This window comes from Martes martes (assembly GCF_963455335.1).
Source record: "Martes martes genome assembly, chromosome: 6".
Lineage (NCBI taxonomy): Eukaryota > Metazoa > Chordata > Mammalia > Carnivora > Mustelidae > Martes > Martes martes.
Genome location: NC_137893.1, coordinates 33,110,717 through 33,136,655, shown reverse-complemented (window position 1 = coordinate 33,136,655; position 25,939 = coordinate 33,110,717).

Below are 25,939 nucleotides of genomic sequence, written 5' to 3'. Positions count from 1 at the left end.
ACATATAAGTTTACCTAAAATCAAGTTCTTAGAATACATCACAGCAAATCTTTTTCATTTCAAAATTCTGATTATAATTCAAGGTCTAGATTAAGTGAAATTTTCCCACAAAGCTTTTTTGAGTTATCTTGGGCATACTTTTTACTTCCTTTAGAACTTTATGACCCCGTGTTTGTACATTTCTCATAGCACATGTTAAGTTGCTTCTTACATCCTAAGTATTTGTATAACATCTCCTTTCTCCTATAGTTTCTGAATTCCTTAAGGACTAACGTGATGTGGGCTTTCTCATTTCAAGCTCCTCCAAACTCCCCACTCAGTACTTTGTATACTGATACTTGTTGAACATATGACTAAAAAGTAGAAAATTACTATCCTTTAATATCTCTTTTGTTATCACTTAACTTCCTATGTCTGCATATCCATTACAAAAAATAGCAATCATGGTATCTATCATAAAAGACTGATATGGAAATAAATCAGTACTTATTACTGTTTTCAGATTCAAAAAGACATATATCTAAATCAGTATGTCAGTATTACAGGTAAAATTCTATTATTTAAAAAAAGAATCGTGAAAAATTTAGTAAAAAAAATTTAGCCCTTTTCACACTCTGCTAATAAGACTATAATGTGAAATAGCATAAATAGTTCAACTGTACTATCATATCTGCAAATTATAGCTCTTCCAAATTCACCAATTGCTCAAAAGGTTATGAATGATGTCATTTGTACCCATATAGGGAAAGGCTCTTGCCTGACTTTTCAGATCTATTTACAGAGATCCAAAATGTTCTGCCCATTTGTTTATCTAAAATATGTTCCTTCCTGAATGCCAGAAAGGAATTGCTACTGTAATCCCAGGTATCAATTTGCTTCCTGTAGGATATTGCCTTATGATCCCTGCTCGGTTTCTTTTTATTTTTTTATAATCCCAAACCCTAGAGGCATCATTTCAGCCTAAGTCAGTGATTTAGAGGCTCTCATGCTTTTATTTATAAATGTGTATGCCATAAAAAGTTACATAGCCTGGAATATAATGAAAACTGGTCACAAAATTTTGCTTTGAAAATCACAAACATGTCCTAGTAAATATAGCTTCTGCCCAGCCATTTATTTTCTTGGTACTAGAGTAGCTCCCTGATTGCATATGTCTGCACTAGGTTCAGATCCATGTTAGCATTTGGGAATCTGGTTTTTGTGGGTCATACAACACATTTAGCATATTGCTTAATGGGTTGCCCACTTTCTCAGTCATTCTTCCTTTCTGTGCAAATTTCAGCCTAAACATAGACCTAAAAGGTATCTTTAGACTGGGCATATGACAATATATGCCATGATTTTGTTCTCTTCGGGTCATTGTGAATGGCCCAAGATTAGATTGTGACAAAGAATGCGATAAAATAACCATTATTAAGGTCCAGAACCTTACCAGTTGCTTTACATATATTATTTCACTCCATATCCAAATAGCCCCATGCAGTAGCCAATAAAAATCAGGTCAAAAATTGAATGGAGGGGGAGGGGTGTCTGGGTGGCTCAGTAGACTGAGTCCCTGGTTCTTGATTTCAGCTCAGGTCATGATTTTGGGGTCCTGAGATCAAGCCCAGCTTTGGGGCTCTGCTCTGAGTGTGCAGCCTGCTTGAGCGTCTCTCTTTCTCTCTCCCTCTGCCCTGCCCCCACTTGCACATGTACATCTGTTCTCTATCTTCCTCTCTCTCACTCTGTCTCTAAAAACAAAACAAAACAAAACAAAACAAATTGAATACTGGTCTGCCTGACTTCTTTGCCTGGTTGGAAGAGTTATTCTTTTTTCTTTTTCTTTTTTTTTTTTTTTTTTAATTTATTTGACAGAGAGAGATCACAAGTAGGCGCAGAGAGAGAGAGAGAGGGAGAGAGGAGGAGGAAGCAGGCTCCCTACCGAGCAGAGAGCCTGATGCAGGACTCAATGTCAGAACTCTGAGATCATGACCCGAGCCGAAGGCAGAGGCTTAACCCACTGAGCTACCCAGGCGCCCCTGGAAGAGTTATTCTTGAAGTCACTTTGCTCATTTGCTTCCAGGAAATGGAGAAAGGATTTGACTGTTTAGGATTAGAGTCTACTCTGCAGGTGCCACTTCATCTGCAAATGAACAAATGGAGACTGCCCAAGTAACAAAAACGTGGCTTAATGGAAGGGTGGGAATGAAGGAACAGAAAAGCAAAGAAATGAAGGAAGGAAAAAGAAAGGAGTATGGAGATGGGGAAAAAAAGATAAAGAATTTTTTAAAAAGTTTTAAAAATGTACCTTTTTGGTTTAAGGTAGGTTAAATAAGACCTACTGTTTTTGATTTAAATATATTAGTTTCAATCGAAGCACTCATGCTGACATAGTAAAAGTGTTTTAAGTTAATGAATCATTATTTTAAAGGTCACCAATTAAACTCCTTCTCCTGAATAATTTTCCACCTGCCATTCTGCAGGTGGACAGCCTCATATGCACAGCTTTATCAGCTCAGGCTGTAGTCTGTGATGGTGCCAAGCATTTAGGTGGAAACAAACACACTTTCAAGACTTGAGATCCATGACAAACCTTATCACTTAGAGATATTTAGATGTGTCTGGCATGAGAAGTAGTTTTCTTTTTCTCATGGTTTTCTTGTGACCCTAGGATACATCCCAGAGAAACTGGCTGCAGATGATGAAAGTAAACTGGTTTCTATACTTGGGGGTGTGTGTGTCTTAATTTTGCATTTTATACATGCACTTGCTTTTAGGGGGATATTTGTCTCATACTATTTATTGTAGTTCAGGTGCTCATTTTCCTATATTGATAAGCAGGACCCAGAGCTGAACCTGGCATGGCATTATGTCCAGAAACCTAGAAGAACCTTACCCAAGCCAGAATATACCTGGGGACCTCAGTGAGTAGAACCCAGATGGTGGAGATGAAAAGATAAGGGTCCTACAAAGGGGACCTCAACCAGAAAGCCAGTATAGGGATGAAGTTAGGGGCAGTTATGGGTTTTGTGAGGTCCAAAGCTTATAAAAATGTGGGAGGGGGGTTCTCTTTGAAAAAGAAAAATTCTTACCTTTCAGTATGTCTAAAAAATAAAATTTTTATGAAAATATTATTAGTTCCCCACTCAGGCCCATCACCTGTCCAAATGAGGTACTGTGAAGTTTAAGCTTCCTATAAAGTTGCCTCTGAATTGGAGGATAATCTCTAGAGATTAGACATCGGATGGATGGATCTAGCTTAAAAACCAAAGGACTTGAGACTGGGATCCAGAAGAAAATTCAAAGCAGAGCCTAGGGGAGGCGAATGGTGGAAAGACAAGATGACCAACTAAAGAATACAATAGCAATGATTATTTATAGCTTACCCATAGGCTTTTGCAGGGAGTGAGGATGGTAACTGTTAAAGATGTCTTTTGGGGCTGGACAACACACATGGATATGCCCATTAAAATAAGTGTTTTAAGGCTAACCAACACAGGAAAATCATGGTTTGAATTAATATTTCATGACTGATTTTTATCACTCAGAGTATATCTAAAGTCTGAGGTTTGGATAAAAACAAAGAAATAAAGTTTTTGTTACTGCCCCATAGGGGCTTGAAATAGGTAGCAACATGGAGGGGAAAATTTTTTTCTGGTAGTTTTCTAACAGCTTGTATCTTACCTAATATTAACCCACTGGGCATATTGGAGCTGTAAGGAATCTGGACGCAATAGTAAGCTCTGGTTGAAAAAAATTGCACCGATCAATAGCTTGCATTACTATAAAAATCCTTCTGGGCTTAAAATTTTATTTTCTTGTATTATGATAGAAACCCTGAAGAGCAAGAATGAGGGCTAATCAAAGAAATAGTAGAAACCAACATATGTGTCCCAATACATGATGTTCTCTATCAAGGACATTATGGGCTCCACAAGGAAAGCTATATAGTGGTGGAATTTTTATTTTTTGTTTTTTGTTTTTTGTTTTAAGTCTCCACAGGGCTGTTTCAGGGTGGGTTTTTTTTTTTTCTTTTTCCTATAAAGATTCTTATAGTAACCCAGTAAGCTCAACAACATAGCTTAAAATAGAAAAATCAGTATTTGCATAGTTTGTGTGTGTGTGTGTGTGTGTGCACGCGCGCGCACTCATATGTATAGTTTTATTATTTATTTCTCTTCTAATGTTCTACCTAAAATGCTTGAAAGTTTATCACCTGATTTTTCTCTTGGAATATAACTATTTCATTATGTATTCTTTATGTCAGTGGCTGGTGTTACATATGTATCTACTGAAATTATTTTTATCCTAAAATATAGATATCACTAGATAAGCATAAAATGTAAGGAAACTAATTACATAGAGCCATACTGTGAATATATGTTTTTTAGAATAGATAGGTATGAGAAATACATAGACATATGATTAGTGCTATAAATTTGCAATACTACTTTTTTTTTTTAAAGAATGCAACTTATTTGTTTCTTTTTAATTCTTTCTTCTCCTCAGGAGAAAGAAGTTGGTAGGAATGGACTGAGATCTTAAAGAATTAAGAAGATTAATGAAGTGAAATCAGGTTATAGGGCAAAGAATGCTACATGAAGCTTAACTCATGAAGGGGAGGAGAATGGAGGGAGGGAATTTGAGTCCAGAACCAGATGTGAACAAGGAACCCGTAAATTCAAGGGTCGACTGCATGAACAGATCCCCCTGGGAGAGAGGCCTTTTCAGAGAATCTCCACTTCCTCCTTATATTTTACTGGGAGACTTTGTCTCTAATTTTCCTTCCTTAGTTAACTGGTACCAATGATGCAGTCCTAGCAAATACTTTCAGATGCAAACTTAAAGCCTAATTATTTCATTTTCCCTTAAACCCCTTCATTGGCTCCTTTAGATCCGTGGTATATTTTGAGTTTCCTGAAATAGCTTAACTTGACCTTGCATAGAGTCTCCACCCCAGGTTCCACTGGTATACATCACACTTTCTACTCAGTCATACTAAACTGCCATAGTTCCCTGCATTCCCTTCATACTTGTCCTGGTGCTGTTCCCTTTTGTCACCTATTTTTCTGGCCAAATAAAACTAATCTTTTAAAACTCAGCTAGAATATCATCTCACCTTGGAAAGCCATTTCTGAAGACTTCTTGTCTGAGTACTGCTCCTAAACCATTCTTCCTTACAACACTTGAAATGTTTTAAAAAATTAAGTTAGATTGTATATTTATTTTCCTGTCTTCCCACAAGATTAGCAGCTCCTTAACGCCAGAAACTCTCTTAGATTCCCTCTATGATTCTCCATGGTTCTATTGTTTGTGTACGAATAGTCATAACTGAGGTGGAGGGCAGCAGATAAATCATGGAATAAGTTGAACATCCTGTAAAGGCTTAAATAAAAAAAAATCAAGAACATTATCAATATCTCAATTGAAATGATTACTTTTCTATAGGATGCATTTGTTTTTCTGCAGAAAGATGTTTTTATATTTGCTTATTTGGGTACTTTCTGAGCCAAGCAATTCCTCCTATATGTGGGATAAAGCTGAAGGGGAAACCACCTGGCAGAGCACATCACATATTCAATGTTTCTAATCAATGTTAGTTGGATGGATGGATAGATACATGGATAAGCAAACAAACATTTAAAAGAAATTTCAAACACATTTAAATTAGGACTGGATACATGATTCTGAACATAATTTACTTGATATATACTCCAGGAATTTTCAAGAGTGAGATAAATAGCTGTTTGAGTGTGAAAATTGATGGTATCTTGTGGGAAAAAAGACCAGGTTTTTGTTTTTTCTTAATTTTATTTATTTATTTTGACAAAGAGAGATCACAAGTAGGCAGAGAGGCAGGCAGAGAGAGAAGGGGAAGCAGACTCCCTGCCGAGCAGAGAGCCCTGAGAGCATGACAGGAGCTGAAGGCAGAGGCTTTAACCCACCAAGCCACCCAGGTGCCCCCAAAAGATCAGTTTAACATAAATGAGATGAAGAAGACTTCTTATGTTTTGGAAAGTGATTTAAAGTATAATAAAGAGACTCATTTAAGGAAAGGATGATAGAACAATGTGTATCACAGTCCGTAATAGCTTTACCAAGCTATTAGTTCAGGTCTTTGAGAACTTCTACACTGTTGCTGTTTTATCAAATAAGTTTGTATCTGATTTGCCTCAGACTACACACCTAAATCTAAGTGATTAGAAAGCAATTTTAGCACTTTATGGATTGACAGTAAAGCTGGGCAAAATATCTAATTTCTCAAACAGAACAGAAGGCTGGCAAGAACCAAACTACCTATTTCTTTCTCCATAACATGATCTAGAATTGGGGATGATACCTATAAAATGTCGTTTTGGAATCAGCCAGAAGACACATTGCCATGGACTGAATGAAAGCTTCATTTTATTGGAGAGTGTGGTTTTAATTAATTTTTATTACCTCATCTGAGAGTTAAAACAAAAGCCTATTAGTGTTTGGAACTGAAATTTGCAACCAACTAAATGAATTTTTAAAAAATTCTAGCTTAAATAAAAGCCATGAGAAGAAGGTAAGATTGTGGGGAGACAGTGTACTGGTTTATTTAGAGAATGTGTAAGTTGATGTCTATTCACCAAGACTCACATACTTCTCTTAATGTGAACTAACTGGCTGGCCCCTGACATGCACATAGTATGTGCATTCAAGAATTCTGGTGGGAATGTCACCAGAAAATAAAATGTCCATTGAATTCACTACTTCATGAAATTTTATAGTTGTTTTTGTCAACTCTGCACTTATGGAAGACTTAGGGATAGAAATCTCATGTTTCCTATATACAGTAAGGGTTTTAACTGGATAGAGCTGTAACATTCATTGAATTTCCTTATTGGCTAAATGTTTACTAGAATGTTCTTTTGGTTTTCAGCTTTCATAAAATGTGTTTTTATCTTTCTTTTCTCAGAAACTGCAGTAATTAAGAACATTCTGATTCCAGCAGTTATTCAGGAGATAAGCCTTTATTGTAGTCTATCATAGATACAAATGTAAAATTGGATTGAATTTTCCCAGAAGTTTACTTTCAATAAATCTATCTCATGGTATTGGTTTTATTTGGATTTCTTACTTGTTCTTAGACCATGAGTATGCCCTAAAATTCTATTTCAGTGAAGGCTGTACTAAGTTGAATTTTAATTGATTACTGCATTAACTGATTTATTGGTAGAATAGTTAAGAGAGGAAGCTTTGGGATCAGATCAGTCTGGTTTTGAAATCAGACCTGGTAGTTTCCTAGCTGAGTAGCTTCTAAATCCATAAGCCTCACTTTTTTCATCTGTAAAATGGAGATACTAATAGTACCTATCTTGTTTGGCTGTTGTGATAATAAAATCAGAAAATGTGAATAAGACCTTTTGAACTATCTGACACATTTTAAGCTTAATGTCAAATGTAGTTTTCATGTGCCTAAGTAAGTGGGTGTGTAGATTACATTACTCATTTAAACTAAACTTATAAAAGGAATATTTGACATAAAAAGGTTTTTTCAAGATTTGATTTGTGATTTCACACAAATCAATTATAGTACTAATAAACAGAGCAGGAACACTATGCAGAAAAAGAAAAGTTTAGGCAGAGTTGCCATTTTATTCTTTTTCACTGATTATACAATATAAAAACAATGATGACCTGTAAGGCCCGACAAGAAGTTGGCCAAAGAAATTAGACATTTTTAAGAACTTTAATTATGTGCTTTACATTCACTATCATAAGATTAAACTTCACACTAAGTTTATTCTGAACCTGGGGATCTCAGGTAATGATAGTACAGTGCCATCACAGTTAACATATTTAAAAAGTAACCATCCCGATTACAAAACCAAAACTCTACAAGTTGCTCAACTATTTTATAATAATGTCACTCATTGGAGTACTCTAATATTTCCTGAGCTGAATGCTGAGTAATTTAGAAGCCTCTTTTGAGTTTCTTAATAACTGTGGAAGAGCCTATTTTTGTTTTGTTCTATATAATTTCTGATAATCCACCCATCATGTGCAATGAATGTTTTCTCTTGCTCCCTCCACTGCAAGTCCCAGAAAACTGAGTACTCTCTTTGCCAACCTCCCTTGCAGCAAGAGGGGGCCCGGTGTTGTCGTCACATCCAATGAGACATGACATGGGCAAAAGTCTGTTAGGGCACATTGACTGATACCTTTTCTTGACAGAAGCATAAGCTTCTGCCTCTTATCTTCAAATATGGTCTTATTATTGGGAATAGTGGGTGCGGAAAGATGAAACAGCTTGGTGTCCTCTGACATTGCTGAGCAGCTGCACTAGCCATGGACCACCTCTCTCCATTCTTCTCCTTATAACTTACCTGTTCCAGCCAGTGTGTGTCAGATGCTCCTTTTAATTTGTAGGGATTTTCTAATGTGAATTTAATCATTTTAACCATTCTTTTTGTTATTTATGACACTCTATTTGAGGTGCCATAATTGCAATACAGGAAATAATAAGAATAAAATAGATAAAAATTAAGTCATCTAAAGCTTAAACTCAACAAAACTAAGATTTAATAGTTTCTTGAGGTAGCATAGATTTTTTTTTAAGATATTATTTATTTATTAGAGAGGGAGAGCATAAGCAGGGAGAGCTTCAGGCAGAGGGAGAAGGAGAAGCAGACTCCCCACTGGGCAGTGAGCCCAATGTGGGGTTGGATCCTAGGACCCTCGGATCATGACCTGAGCTGAAGGCAGTTGCTTACCCAACTGAGCCACCCAGGCACCCCTGATTTTTTTTTTTTTTTTTTTGAACACTGATTTCTAAATAACATTTCTTACATGGATCTCATTATGAGGAACACTGAGTGATAACAGAGGTTAGTGTCTTCTGCAGCCTTACTGCATGAACCACCATTAGGTATTTTACAGAGTTGCTTGTTGTATGTATTCTTCTATAGAGTAAGTCAAGGACATCAGTAAATAACTCAATGACATCAATTGTGTGTGGGGGCAGTAGCAGCCATATATGATACTCTGTTAGTGGGACATTCTGATTTCAAGCAGAATTTTTAATTTTTAAGGGAGAGAATGACTTTCAGTTTTTTCTTCAAGCATCATAGTTCCCTCACTTTGGATTTTGATGAGCATAGAAGATCTGATAGATCAGCATTCTACTCTTTGATGAAAGCTCAGAGAAGAAATATTCCATGTTTCTTTTCAGGGCAGATCCACATGTCTAGGAAACAGTAAAACTGGCCATGTGTTCAGTATCCTAGGAGCAATACTTGACGTATACAGCGAAGACTCACCTCTGGATAGAAAACCATCACATTTTGCCTGAAGGTGGCCTCATGGGCACATATTTTCTTCTGAGGCAGTACTGGGTCCCTTGTAACACATAAAGTAGTGATAAATTAATCTTTAAAGTTCTGCCCCATAGAAAATAGTGAAGATGATTTTGGCTGAAAAATGTTCAAAGCGGGTATTACCACCTACCCATCCTAGCTATAGTACCAAAACACACACACACACACACACACACACATATGCACACACCCTATGTGACATTCTCCTTTTCAATCTGGTTTTGAGCAGCATGGTTTCCATCTGAATCTACTGGGATGAGTTCTCTGCAGAATAAGCTACTAGAAAATGTAGATACTCTCTATCAGCTGTAAGAATTTTGGCATTAAAACATTTAATATGAAGCCATACTTTCTGACAGTGGTTTCTTAGGTAACCTCCAGTTTATGACAATTAAATTTTACAGTCAATGTATAGAAATCATATTTTCATATTTTCTTGGAGGAAATGAGGATAGTATTTTCTTTATGAGGTACATAATAAAGAGCACCTTCAGCTGCTTTTTGGAATATGTACCTGAAATGAGAGGAATAAAGTTATATTCAATCGCAGGTACTACCTTAAGGCTAAGAGCAGGAAGATAAGGTAAGTCAGATTTTATAGATTGTGCCTGAGTGTTTATTCCCTCCTTATAGCAGACTTTAAAATTAATAAAAATCTAAAAAAAATAATAAGATCTACATTTAGAGGACAAACTGAAAACAAATTTTAAAAATTTTGCTCACTGAGATAAGAATGACAGCCTGGCACTTTAACTGGTAGGAAAACAGGTTTATGTTTTAGTGTAAACATGCTCCTGAATTATTCCATTTCTCCTACTACACCCTACTGAAAGAATTAAGTTAAAATGAGGCATACTTTTTATTCTCCTTCACTTACAGCAGGTTTCTTCAAATAGCAAAATCCTCCTTTCCTTTTATGGCTCAGGTTTGTTTCCCAGGGCATCACCATTAGTGTCTGTGTTTATCTTCTTTATCAAAACTTAGTCTATGAGGTCATTTTTGATGATTTCCTTTTAGCTTAGCCTCACAAAAATCTATTATTCCAAAGCCAGGATCGCCTGCCACATCCCACCTCTGCCTGCACTGCACAAGGACTTTGAATGATGACAGATCAGAGACGATGGGCCTGAATGCATAATTATTGTGACATGTGGTTAATGTTAGTTGATAAAAGTAGGCACACATAATTAAGAGAACATGCTTGATAAAACTAGGCAGTTTATTAAGGACCTGGGTGGAACAATTGTGAGGAGTTACAAGGATTCATAAACTTCCCTTTGCCTCCTCGAATGTCACTGTCTCCGATTGTCTTCGCAGCCCCTGTTCAAGGTTTGTCTCATGCATAATAATTTCTCTCTTTCCCCCCACCCCGTTTGAGAACAGTTTTGCCTTTTCAACTAGTTACTGTTACCACCATTTAATAAGAAGGCTTTGCTGGGCTTTCTAATCGAAAACTTGCTTTTATCTTTCTTCATGAAAGAATTGAAATGGCTTCTTTCAGGTTGCCGTAGCCTCTGGGGAGATAAGGACCCTGCGGTTAACAGGATGAGAGATTTTTGTTTAGAAATTTTTATTTAGACAATGAAAAATGACCTCTGTAAACTCAAAGCTATCTTATTTTGGGGCTTTAGGCTTCTGGCAGATAAATCAATTGGGCCCTTGGGACAGCAAAGGAAAAACCTTTGCAGTAACTATGTCAGGGCAACGCAATAGATTTGTTGTGAGTATGCAGTTGTATTGAATGTAGAATGCACTTAAAAATAAATATCATTTTATTTTCTATTAAATATTCAGGATCTGGATTCTACTCTTTTCAGCTTTTGCAAAGAAATATTTCTTTGTGTGATGCAAACTGGAGAAAGCAGGTCTTTCTTTATGTATAAATTATGTGGCTATTGTTGGTATTTTGATTTTGACTTTTTAATTATTTACCTGTGCATTCTCTAATGGGAACTCTTTTTAAATTTAGATTCGCAAAGTTATATCCTTATATCTAAAAAAAAAAAGTCAGTGTTATACACTGCTCTTTTGTGGGTAAACAGTTTCATTGTTACCTAAATAATACAATAGTAGTTTGTCTAAAATATGCTTTTCCAGATTGTCGCAACATTTTTCACACCTGTTCGGAGGCTCAAGGAGCTTTGCAGATCCTCACAGCATGAATTTGCACTGCATGTTCACTCTCAAAAGAAAGAGTGTTGCACTTGGCTGTGTGCTTTTTTACCTATGTCAAGTAGAGTGCAGATTCAGGGTGAAAAGTTATGCAGAATAATCTGTAAATTTGACAAGGAAGCAAACCAGGAGACAGATGCTCACCCAACATGGATGTGCAGTTGTTGCTGATAAGAGTGTTGATCAACATGGAAAAGAAGCAGTTTTGAAGGAGTTAATTTTTTTCATTGTACATGAAACCTTCATGCACATTTTGCAATGTCATTAAGATTGTAATGCAAAGTAATAAAATGTGTGAGACCAGAAATTGAAGTATACTGGAAAATAGAGGTGGAAAGTGATTTAGCAAATATCATATGAGGAATCACAGTCAAAACAGTGGAAAAGACAGAAGTGAGATTAGAAAGGTAACTGAGAAATACATTAAAAAGCCAAGTTCCTCCTCCTCCTCCTCCTTCTTTTTTTTTTTTTTTTTTACTTTAATCCTGACCATTAATGCCAGACCATTTTGGAGTGAGGGCAAACCTATTTGGTAAACCTCTTCTATCCTCTTATTATTTTTTTTAAAACCTCTTTTCATTTTTTTCCATGTTATATTCAAATTTAACTAGTGTTAGGCTATGGTCAGAATTAATGGATAAACTATGTTTTATTTATTTTGACAAGTCCCTCCATTTAGAACTTCTAATAATACCAAAAAAAATTAAATAGAGATATGACTTAAATATCCATGATTTGGCCACAGTGGCTTTTTACAGTGATCAAATGTAGGCTTTAATTTTAGGGACTTGGGGAGAGATAAATGATATATATTTGTATTTTGGTGTTCTTGTTCCCGCAAAAATAGGCATGGCACCAATCTAAAAGTGTTATTATAAGGAATAAATGAGATAATGTGGTAAAAGGAGCTAAAGATTTTTGAGCACTTGCCTGTGTAGACACTATTTATATATATTCATTTATCTAATTTTCACAAGAATCTTATGGGATATATACAATACTATAATTATCCCAATGATTCGGGAAACAGAGGCACAGAAAGTTTAATTAATTTTTCTACTTATTAGTAGAAAAGAGATGGTATTCAAGCCAAGAAGATTTTACTTTTAACCTTTACACTGTGGTCATCTATGCCAGGTGCCCACTGTGCATTCAGGAAGTATAGGGATGTCACCGAAGTATAATCTATTGACCAAAATATCTGTGATCATCTCCTGTGATTTGGATATTAAAGAAACCTATACATTTAAATTTAAAGGTCTAAACAAAGTTATTAGACCAAAGCATGCTTGTTTATACCCTTTTGTTTAAAATAATATGTTGCATCAGAATATTTAATTTAATAAATCATCTACATTTACCATGTCCCTAATATCATACTATCTACTGTTGGCTATGTAGAATAAGTTTGGACATCTCAGGGTCTTCACACATTAACATCTTAAAACATATGGAAAGAATAAGTTTACTTAAAACCAATGGAAAGTAATTTAAAATATTATCAATTGATAATTTAAATTAAATCACTGTTTGGTTATATAATACAGATAATAAATCTCATGAGCTATCTGATTAAAAGATATTTGGTTGCAATTCTTAATAAGTGCTTCATGGAAAAATTTTTTAAGTTTACTAGACGCTGTCTGAAAATTTGGTTCTCCATACACACCAGAAATGACATAAAAGATCGATTTTTAAAAAGATTTTATTTATTTATTTGACAGACAGAGATCACAAGTAGGCAGAGAGGCAGGCAGAGAGAGAGGAAGGGAAGCAGGCTCTCTACTGAGCAGAAAGCCCAATGCGGGGCTCGATCCCAGGACCCTGGGATCATGACCTGAGCTGAAGGCAGAGGCTTTAACCCACTGAGCCACCCAGGCACCCCAAAAGATCAATTTTGTTTATAAGCTTATCATGCGATCCAGGCTTATGAATCTTCACTCATTCCAATACATGACTGCTTATTTTTCAACTTTCTGAAAAATAGTTGTAAATCCAGGGATGGGCTTCCCAAAGCTTTTAAACAGTTGAAATCATCACCAAGTCAATTTACTAGAAGTCCATACATGCTACTCTAAGTGTGGTCCCCAGATCCCTACTCAGGACTGGTTATACTTAGTTATGTTTCCAAGGTGACTAAAGATTCAAAATATCAAATGAGAAAGAAAAATGAGGCCTCTTAGGGGCACAGAGATGATGCTACAAAGTCCTGTACGTTATTGGTTGTGCCTAGCTTGGCGCCTCCTGTTGATGTCCTATAAATATGTATTGAGTAAAGTGGCAGTAGGGAAAGAGAAATTAAAGTACAAAAGTAAAGTAAAGAAGTAGGACTGCACAAAAGTCTACGATTGTTTACTACAAAAGCCAGTGCAATGTTTTAAAAATCTTAAAAGCATTACTTTACAGTATTTTGTGCATATAATAATAGATTTCCTTGTCAAATAAGGTTACATGTTCTAAATACTGTGTTTAAAGCATCAGAGTAATATATCAAATTATTTGAAGATTTTAATAAAAGATCTTAATATCTTAACAAATTTCACAAGAATTTAAAAAACTAACAAAAGGAGATAGAAAATAATTAAAATAAAGAGGTAGAAGTGAACATCAAAATAAATGGTTAATTAGTGCCATAGCGATGTTGAGAAACAAAATAATCACTACACTAAGATAAATGGAAGTTATCAGTCAAGGTCGCAACCAGAAATAGATGGCACATCTATTTAGATAAATGGAACATTGTTATTTTTTTATTTTTTAAAAGATTTTATTTATTTATTTGATAGAGAGAGAGAGATCACAGGTAGGCAGAGAGGCAGGCAGAGAGAGAGGGGAAAGCAGGCTCCCTGCTGAGCAGAGAGCCCAATGTGGGGCTTGATCCCAGGACCCTGAGATCATGACCTGAGCCAAAGGCAGAGGTTTAACCCACTGAGCCACTCAGGCGCCCCCGAAATTGTTATTTTTAAAGGGACCATTTACAGAGGTGTGGATGAGCTGAAGAAAAAAGTTAAAAAGTGGAGTTGGTATAAAACAGCTGTTATCACTTCAGTCCCAAAGGAAGGAGAGGGAGCAGTTACCAAAATCCAGAAAGATTACTGTGAAAGTAGTGGTGGAGGAACATAGCCAACTGCAGAGATCTGGCACAGGAAGCAAGGCAGTAAATATCCTGAGCTCATTCTCCTCCATCCTTCCAATCTGTTGCTGGTGCTCCCTGTTGGCTAAATTCAGCTTTAAGATGGAAGGCAAGGAAGCTCGTTGATGGAGTCTACCTAGAGTCAGCCTCTCATGACGCAGAGAGCAGATTGGAGAGTGACTTTGGAGAGACCAGTGCATCTGAAGATGCCTGACATTATGAGCGAAAGTAAAATAGTGTCTCAAAGCCCAAAGTGCTGAACAATCAGAACTTTTTTAAACTTGTCAATGAAACTTAAGGAGTAGTGGAAAAATTGATGATTTTGAAAACAATGATTACAACTTTGGGAAATAAATATTCTGAAAAACACTAGGAGGAAATGTAGAATTCTCTAAGTAAAGATGAAAATACAATTGTGTGTGTGTATGTGTGTGTGCGTGCATGTGTTAGCACGCCTATGCAGAAATGGAGAAAGAGGGGGGAAAAGCTATAGACTAGAGGATATTGATTTGGAAACAAATTCGTATTAATTTTTACCACTTTATAGAAGTATATTCAGATACCCTATTCTACTTTGTGGGGTAAAGCCAGTGAGATACAAAATGGAAAGGAGCACCAAATACTCAATAATCAAGATAAATATTTGAATGTGATGTTTAAAAAAATGTAAAGAATACACAATGAACAAAATATCAAAAAATTAAAAATACAGATTTCTGTTTCTTTTTATGAGCCTGCATTATTGTATGACTGGGATAGTCGTTTCTAGTTGCTCCTCAGTCTTCCAGCTCTGTGAGTGCTGCAGCTGGCACTGGTGAGGGTTATAAGGGTTGAACATGGCATGCAAACAGTTTGGGCAGTGTGGGGTTTTTATATATAATCATGGTTGTGATTGTAGAGTTTTTTTGACTTTTTCCACTAGGTTCGAAATACAGGAAGATATTTTGATGAGTTGTATAGAGGGGCACACATTTTCCTTTTGCCTCAGGCTCCAATATGATTCAGCACATGACTAGTAGACAGTGTAATACATAGCTGATAATTGATGTTTACTGAATGAAAGAATGATTAAATGAATTAATGTGGTCATTTCCTACTCCAAATATGTATTACAAAGCTTTGGTGTCCCTTCTAGCTCATTTTTTTTTCTTTCCCTGCATAATTTATGGCCTTTCTCTGACATTTTTCCTCAAAGTCACAAGGGCAGTTTTAGGGGCATGATTAGGGACATACAAACGCTCAAAGAAAGCTGTTGGAAAAATCTCATGAATAATCCACTAGGCAAGAAATTTCATAACAATGGTTTGCCAAAATTGCCAGTCTTTTTTTGTTTTCTGTTTTCCTATTTCTGTTACTGCCTCTTTACATGGAATCTTCCTCAGCTTCTCAATCCTATTCAATACAGGTTTTTCCATAACCAATTTGGTTAAACATTCTAACTGTTTAATTCTAAATAATCATATATCAGTATGGGAGAACTTTAGATTTGCGACATACCAAATTGCCATCTACTCTTTTCTTAATTGTTCAGTTATGGTATTCTCAAGTTTGTTTTTAATTTGTTTTGAATGCTCTCTTGTTTGGAACTATGTATATCTTAAAACTATGTACATCTTAAAACTCTGCAATACCTAGAAGATCAGGACACAATAAATATTAATTACTAATAGTTGTAAAAGTGATGAGTAGCAATTTAACTTATCCTGCCTTAACACTCCACTGGAATCATGTGGATTTTTACAACAAACATAATTTCTTATCCTTGAAAGCCTATTCTTTGGTCTCCATGTTAATGTCTCCCATTATTGTTTTGTTAAACACAGATGATGTGAAGAGAAACTCTGATGCATTATTTATCTTTCCCATTGCTAATATCTGGGAAAAAACAAAAGTGAAGTTTGACATAAGAAACTTCTATCTAAGAGCCAGATCATATAAATGCATGGGGTTAGGATGCATTTTTCAGAGTTTTTGGAAAGATTATGTGGAATGTTGGTTTTGTAAGTAAATAAGGAATAGTGTCCTTTGTGTCTCATATATTATTTATGATTCTATTTTTTTTAATATTTTTTTTTCTCCAGAATATTTTGCTTGATCTCCAAATTGTCCATGTGTTGGGACTAGTTCACCTACTGGTCCATATCCACATAACTCATGCTTTACTGTCATAGACTGATGTGACACAGTGTAACAGAATATGATGCATTGCCTGAATTTAAAGGAACATGGACTATTTCTGAATCTGCTGTGCAGCATGAGATCTGTATCACATTTGAAACAAAGCTAACCAAGCAGACAGAGCAGAAAGATATCTATAGCATCCATTAATCAGGGTAGAGTATATATTTTTTCAGCATCTTGCTCTATTTGCCTGGTATGTTTTAAGTCTGAAACACAGAACAAAAATAGCCATCGTGACTGTTCATGTTGTTTTTTGCATTATTGCCCTTAAAGAATCATTCTCTAAAAAAGCCAGAGCAACTTCATTTTGATTGAAAATTGTTAAGTAAGTTGTACCACATGTATTCCTTCCTTCCACCTTTCTCACTGGGGACACATTAAATATTCTGCAATGTGTGCATTTTGATCAATATATAAATATATGACTATTAGCATTAAGCTAAGCTACTATCTGTCATTTAAAGCCAATTAAACTCAAAATAATTTAAAGCATGCTGTTTATAAAACCTGTAAGTATCAAATTACTTTAGATTTGAACTAAGGAGAATAAACAAGGTAATAGAATTAATTGAAAGAAGCATATTCACACATGTCTGTGATCTTATAGAAGACCTTCAGTTTAGGTAAGACTTTAGAAACTCTTTGAGGCAGAATTGGCACACATGCTTTAATGAAGGCGACTTATATTTCTTTCCATTTTATGAGGTCTGTTACTCATTTTCAGGGTTTTTTTTTCACGTTAAGTTTATTCTGTGTTTCATATGAATTTCAACAACTGAAATCCTTGAAGTTGAGCTACTGCTTCTTTCCTCCATTCATATTACTTATTCACCAGATCAGAGAGCTAGGAACTACCACTGGCACATATTTTCCCTACTTGGTCCCCCATTCTGGAAATAAGAATTAAAATACCTCTAACCCTACCCCAGTTAGGCATTTACCACACAAACCCTATCTTTACCCAGAATTTCATTAATGTTTTTCTGTTTGTTTGTTTGTTTTTAATTTTCCCTTTCTTTTTTCCTCATCCATATTCCTTCTTTCTTGTTTTCCCTCATGGCCACACCTCCATTCCTCTGAGATAATTATTCCCAGGCTTTCTGGTTATTAACAAAATTACTTATCAAGGGTCTGTAGTGATATACACTACCAAGTAAGTACAGGTAACTTGGTGCCCAAGCTCATCCCCATCCCTGGCCTAGTCAGATCTTCACAGTTGTGTTGAGATCATCTGTCTCTAGAAATCAGCCAAATGTGTTATGTCATATATACATCCTCTGCCCAGAAACAATCATCTGTTCACCATTCCACAGTTCTCACTAACATCATCCCTACTTTCCCAACTGGCTAGCCTGTGCGACATAAGCAGAGACCTGAAGATGGGAAAGGGAATGCACGCTCAGGGGTGATATGCAGTAGTTATTTGATCCGTTCAGTCAACATGATCCCTCACAGCCAGTCTGTAAATAACATTTAGCAATTTTCCTTATAATGTTTCTACATTTACCTCCCCATTTTTCATCCTGAAACAAAGCCAGGATGTATACAGGCAAAGAGGTGGACAGTGGAATTTTGTGAAATAAGCTAGAGAAATAGGAAGGAATTTGAGTATGTCCAGCCTTACAGTTTATATGTTAGTTTTTAATTCTATGAGAATTTAGAAACCACTGAAGTGTTTTAACTAAGAAATAAATGACAGAATGAGAATTACAAACAGGAAAGATGACTTTGAGGCCAGAGTAAATATGAATGGGTTAGTAGTGCAACTAAGACAGTGAACTAAGATGATGGGATTCAAGAGATATTTAGGGCATAACATGGTAAAATTTGATGATGTCTTTGGTATATTGATTATAGGCTAGAGGGTTTCTACAATGACTCAGAGGTTTTTGCCATCTATAATGGAATGTATGATCCAGAATGGGAAAAGGAGGTGAAATATGAATTGACTGCATGTGCATATGTGAGACGGAAGAAAATATAAAATAATAAAAAAGAAGCATAGGACCAAGTTGTGAGAAGTTACAGCCCTGACAGCCAGATAGAGGGGAGTGATCTTGGAAAAGGGACAATATGGAGGAAATAAGCTAGAAAATATCCAGGAATACAAGGGAGCAGAAATAGGATTTTAAAGGAGGAAGTGGTAAATACTGTCAAACGCTATTAAAATTAGCAATGAAATTGTTCATCAGAGTTGGTGACTGAACATCATTGCTGACCTGAGAGCTGTTTGGAATCAAGTTTTCGGAAGTCAGATGTGAATGGGTAAAGTCAGAAAATGAAGTCTGAAAGAGTAGGGGATAATGCTATGGAAAGGTGGTGGTGCTGATTGCAAAAGGGTCTAGAAGAAGTCATATTTTTTTCCCTTTTTTCTTAACAATTTTTTGAAAAAAATATTCTGTGCTTAAAATAATTTGAGAATGTAGACTTGTAATATAATTTTCATCTGTCTATTTAACTGCACTCATATTTTTCACTAGTTTTAATTCTATGTTTATTACTATATTTTAAGATCCTTAGAAGGACAGAATCATAAATCTAATTATTTTATATCTGGTTATAATCTTATCCTAGTGCAGTATACACATCAATATTAATCAGTCATCACCTATTTATTGCTTATGTACTTTATGTAGTTATTCTACTGCAGGTAGAAGTGCTCTACCAGAATTTTGTTAAATTTTGTGTTTTCATTCAAATGATAGTTTTAAAATAGTAATTGATCGGGGTGCCTGGGTGGCTCAGTCTGTTAAGCATCTGCATTCTTCGGCTCAGGTCATGATCTCAGTATCCTGGGATCCAGGCCAGCATGGGCCTCCCTGATCAACGGGCTGTCTGCCTCTGCTCCTCCCTCTGCCCCCACCCCATCTCCCTGCTTGTGCTCTCTGCTCTCTCTCATTCTCTCTCTCTCTCAAATATTTTTAAAAATAAATAAAATAGTAATCATATTTTACTAATTAATTTAATCATATTTTAGATTATCTGGATAGAATACCAAGTTCTGTCATGAAATTTGAATGTGCAGATTTGCATTTATAGTTTGCATTTCTTTTTTTTCCTTCCCATATGAAGTCATGGTTTGCTATATGAACAAATTGTGCATTGGTTCAAATGAAGGAATGTTGGGAGAAATTAAATCCATATACACTTATATATGCAAACCTCCAGATCAGAGAAAGCTATTTTGTGTTAATAGAATCACATTCAGTTAAGTAACAGATAATGAAAGTAAATCCATCCTTATATGTACCAAGTTTTTAAAGCAGCAAGTACAATAATGAATATACAATGAAAATTGTATTTCTCATTCTATTGTCTAGCAATAATTAGATTGGATGTCTATTTGGTGTAGAGTTTAATAACAATAATATAAACATCTTATTCAAGGAAAAATGCAACTTTAAAGAACCATCACACAATAATTTATTAAATTTGGCTGGATCATGGTTAATACTTTATTAAATTTGGCTGGATTTGGTGCTCTTGAACCAGGAAAACACTGAAATCATTAATAAATCTCACTTTATACAACATATTATGTGAATAGGGAATCTCTACTTTAAAATATTAAACTCAAAAAAAAAAACCCTCCAAATACAGTTATATCATATATAGAACTGGGCTGTGTCTCCGTCTTCCTACAATTTATTCAAAATGGACCTTGACCCAGGGATATACAAGAACATATACTATTGTAGTTTGGAGGATGCAGAGATTAAATGGGCTCTGATGCCATTGAAGCAGAACTTGGCTTGCTCCTTGCTATTAATTGAATGTTGGTGTTTCCCTACAGTCATATATTGAAACCTAATGCTCAGTGTAATGGTGTTTGGAGGTAGGGCCTTTGGGAAGAGCTTAGGTCTTGATGGTAGGACTGTCATGAATGGGATTAATGACCTTATAAAAGAGATCCCAAAGAGCTAGTTTTCCCCTTCAAAGTGAGCGTAGAGAGGAAAGACATTGCCTGTGAACCGGGAAGTGGGTTCTCATTTCTCAGTTGGCCAACACCTTGATCTTAGACTTCCCAGCCTCAGAACTATAAGTTATAAAGGTCTGTTGTTTATAATCTACTCAGTTTCTGGTATTTGGCTATAGCAGCCTGAACAGACTAAAATAATCCTTAAAACTAGTATAAAAGTGGACTTGATATTCTAGGAGAGGGAGACGAAATGAACGAAAATATATGGGTATGTGCTCAGGAAAATGAGGGCTACAATTCAGCTATGGACTATAAAGTGATCAGTGGACCCAAACTATAGATTAAATGCTTTTACTGCTAGACAAAGCTGTTGAATAACATCAAATTTTACTCTAGATTTATTGTAATTTCACACTGGTTTTACATAATTACAGCTAGAATATCTCTTCCTGAGATTCTGAAGTTGCATAAAAAATATTTTCAAATTAGATAGGTTTTTGTATAGAACAAATGGTAAACCAGAAAAATAAATAAAAAGTTTAAATAAAACTCTATTGAAATAACCATTGTCTTTCAACTGACTGATTTTAGTAAAATTAGATTAATTATGAAGTTCATTTTTCTTTTCTGACATTATTTTATGGCCCTTATTGTGTTTCACATCATACTGGGAAGTAAGTAAGATAATATTCATGTAATTACCTAACTTATTTCTTCACTATCACTCCTCCTTTCTTTCACTTCATTTTTTTGGCTCTATGAAAACCATTAAAATATTTATAATTACACCTCCTTTCATCTTCCTTCAATTTACTCATGTGAATTCTCCAAATGAGGAATAGTTGTGTTGTCTTCAGAAATGTTTGGTATCTTAAAAATGGAGTAAAAAAGGACAATTGACAAAGAGTATTATTTTTCCTTCATTAGTAGACCACAATCAGTCTTAATGATTATTTTTGTGGATGCCTTTTATATATTTAAACTGCCAACATATAAAAGATGACTAATAAAGGTACATATATACTTTTAAGTTACATAGATTTCAATTAACATTTTATTTTAATGTAATAAGTGAGAACATTGATTTACATACTCCATGAGACACTAGTTCTATTCTGAATTTCATAGAATTCTATAAGGAAATGTCAATAGAAGAAATTACCTCTTACTTTAATGTTCTCCCAGAGAAGTCATCTTACACTAGAGAACATCCTTGAAAACAACAACTTGCTAAAATTTTAAAGTTAGCCTCCTTCCAGCAATAAGAATTTCTTCAGAAGTAGAACCTTTTCCAAACATATTAATATTTTCAAAAAGATGATAACCCTGTCAGGGATTAGACTGTCTCCAGGGTTAAAACCATAATCTGGTAAATAATTTCAACAGAGGACTTTCTTTCTCCCTGAATAGAAAACTTCCTCACCAGGGAATCCCACAGACACTCATTTCTTCAAAGAAAGGACCATTAAAACATGTCAGAATCTTCAAAGTGGAAAACATGCCACCCCTTAGCAAAATGAAGTCTTTTAAAGTAGAAGCCCAAAAGCATTATGAAGACTCTGAAAGAAAACTCCCAAAGCTCTACAAAATACTGCTTTTAGTGCCCAAGTCTCAGATTATAATTTTAAAATGTTATGCAGATTGTACACAATCTAGTTTTTTTGAAAATATACTTTAGTTTTTGAGTAATTTTAGGTTCACAGAAAAACTGAAAACAAGGTACAGAGAGAATACATATGATCCCTACTTCCCCGCATATGCATGGTTTCCCACCTACCAACATTCCCCACCAGAGCAGTACTTGTGTTACAACTGAAGAAACTACATTAACACATTAACATTAACACATCATTATCACCCAAAGTCCATAGTTTACATTAGGGTTCACTCTTGGTGGTTGGCATTCTATGAGTTTGGACAAATGTGAATGATTTGTATCAACCATCATAGTATCATACCAAACAGCCTCACTGCCCTAGAAATCCTCTGTGCTCTGACTATTCATCCCTCCTTCCCTCCCACCCCTAGTGATCATGATATTTTTACTGTCTCCATACTGTTGCATTTTCCAGACTATCTTTTTTTATAGTTAGAATCATATAGTATATATCATTTTTAAATTGGCTTCTTTCTTTTTTTAGAACAATAAATGTTTATTAAGATGAACCATATTCATTGTTTATGAAATCATAATAATATGAATACAAACAGACTCATTAGTCAACTCATGAAATAATAGGACTAGTATACACTACTTAACATCTTTTTAAAATTTTGATTCCAGTATAAGTAACATAGAGTTTTATATAAGTTTCAGGTGTACAAACAAATTGGCTTCTTTCAAATAGTGATATGCGTTTAAGTTTCCTCCATGTCTTTTCATGGCTTCATAGCTCATTTCTTTTTCACATTGAATAATATTTCATTACCTGAAAGTACCACAGTTTATCCATTCTTCTACTGAAGAGCAGCTTAGTTGTTTATGAGATTTGGCATTTATGAATAATGCTGCTAAATTATGTAGGCAGGACATAAGCTTATTTTTCCTTTGGGGAAATACCAAGGACTGCTGTTGTTATTGGAAATACCAAGGACATACTAGTATGATGAGAGTATGTTTAGTTTTGTCAGAAACTGCCAAACTAACTTCTCAGATGGTTCTATCATTTTGTACTCCCAAGAGCAGTAAATGGGGTTTCTTATTGTTCCACATCCTTGCCAGCTTTTGGTGTTGTCAGTGTTCTGGATAGCACCATTCTAATAGGTACTATTAGACCATTCTAATAGATGGGTAGTAGTATCTTATTTTAATTTGCATTTCCATTAAGGTATATGCTGTGGAACATATTTTAATCTGCTTATTTGTATCTGTGTAATCTTCTTTGTGGGGTGTCTATTCAGACATTTGACCCATTTTTAATTGGATTTTTTTCTTATTGTTGAATTTAAAGAGTTCTTTGTATATATGTTTTAAAAACAGTGCTTTATTAGAAATATCTTTTGGAAATATTTTCTCCCAATTTGTGGCTTTCTCTTTTCATTGTCTTGACAATGTCTTCTGCAAAGCAGAAGTTTTCAATTTTAAAAAACTTCAGCTTATCAATTCTTTCTTCCATGGATCATGCCATTGGTGTTGTATGTAAAAAGTCATCACCATATCCAAGGTCACATAGATTTTCTCCTGTTATTTTTCTAGATATTTTATGACTTCACCTTTATACATAGGACCATGATTCATTTTGAGTTAATTTTTAAAATTATTTTTATTAACATATAATGTATTATTTGCCCCAGAGGTACAGGTCTGTGAATTGTCAGGCTTACACACTTCACAGCACTCACCATATCACATACCCTCCCCAATGTCCATAACCCAACCACTCTCTCCATAACCCCAGTTCGTTTTGTGAGGTTAACAGTCTCTTATGGTTTGTCTCCCTCCCAATCCCATCTTGTTTCATTATTTCCTTCCCTACATCCCCAGCCCCCCCCCCACTCTACCTCTCAAATTCTTCATATCAGGGTGATCATATGATATTCCTCTTTCTCTGATTGACTTACTTCGCTCAGCATAATACCCTCTAGTTCCATCCATGTAGTTGCAAATGCCAAGATAATTTCTTTTGATGGCTGCATAGTATTCCATTGTATATATATACCACTTCTTCTTTATCCATTCATCTGTTGATGGACATCTATGTTCTTTCCATAGTTTGGATATTGTGGACATTGCTTCTATAAACATTCAGGTGCACATTCCCCTTCAGATCACTACATTTGTATCTTTAGGGTAAATACCCAGTAGTGAGATTGCTGGGTTGTAGGATAACTCTATTTTCAACTTTTTGAGGAACCTCCATGCTGTTTTCCAAAATGTCTGCACCAGCTTGCATTCTCCCCAACAGTATAGGAGGGTTCCCCTTTCTCTGCATCCTCTCCAACATCTGTTATTTCCTGACTTGTTAATTTTAGCCATTCTGACTGGTATGAGGTGGTATCTCATTGTGGTTTTGATTTGTATTTCCTGATGCCAAGTGATGTTGGCATCTTTAAATATTTGTTAGAATTCCCCGGGGAAGCCATCTGGCCCTGGGCTCTTGTTTGCTGGGAGATTTTTGATGACTGCTTCAATCTCCTTACTGGTTATGGGTCTTTCCAGGTTCTCTATTTCTTCCTGGTTCAGTTTTGGTAGTTTATACACCTCTAGGAATGCATCCATTTCTTCTAGATTGTCAAATTTGCTGGCATACTGTTGCTCATAATATGTTCTTATAATTGTTTGTATTTCTTTGGTGTTGGTTGTGATCACTCCTCTTTCATTCATGATTTTATTAATTTGGGTCCTTTCTTTTTTCTTTTTGATAAGTCTGGCCAGGGGTTTTCAATATTATTAATTCTTTCAAAGAACTATCTCCTAGTTTCATTGATTTGTTCTACTGTTCATTGGTTTCTATTTCATTGATTTCTCCTCTGATCTTTATTATTTCTCTTCTTGGGCTAGATTCAGGCTTTCTTTGCTGTTCTTTCTCCAGCTCCTTTAGGTGTAGGGTTAGGTTGCATACTTGAGAACTTTCTTGTTTCTTGAGAAGGTCTTATATTGCTATATACTTCCCTCTCAGGACCACCTTTGCTGTGTCCCACAGATTTTGAACAGTTGCGTTTTCATTATCATTTCTTTCCATGAATTTTTTCAATTCTTCCTTAATTTCCTGGTTGACCCATTCATTCTTTAGTAGGATGCTCGTTAGCTTCCATATATTTGAGTTTATTCCAACTTTCCTCTTGTGATTGAATTCCAGTTTCAGAGCATTGTGCTCTGAAAATATGCAGGGGACGATCCCAATCTTTTGGTACCAGTTGAGACCTGATTTGTGACCCAGGTTGTGATCTATTTTGGAGAATGTTCCATGTGCACTAGAGAAGAATGTGTATTCTGTTGCTTTGGGATGAAATGTTCTGAATATATCTGTGATGTCCATCTGATCCAGTGTATCATTTTTTAAAAAAATATTTTATTTATCTATTTGACAGACAGAGATCACAAGTAGGCAGAGAAGCAGTCAGAGAGAGAAGGGGAAGCAGGCTCCCTGCCAAGGAGAGAGCCCAATGTGGGGCTTCATCCCAGGACCCTGGGATCATGACCTGAGCTGAAGGCAGAGGCTTTAACCCACTGAGCACCTAGGTGCCCCTCCAGTGTATCATTTAAAGCCT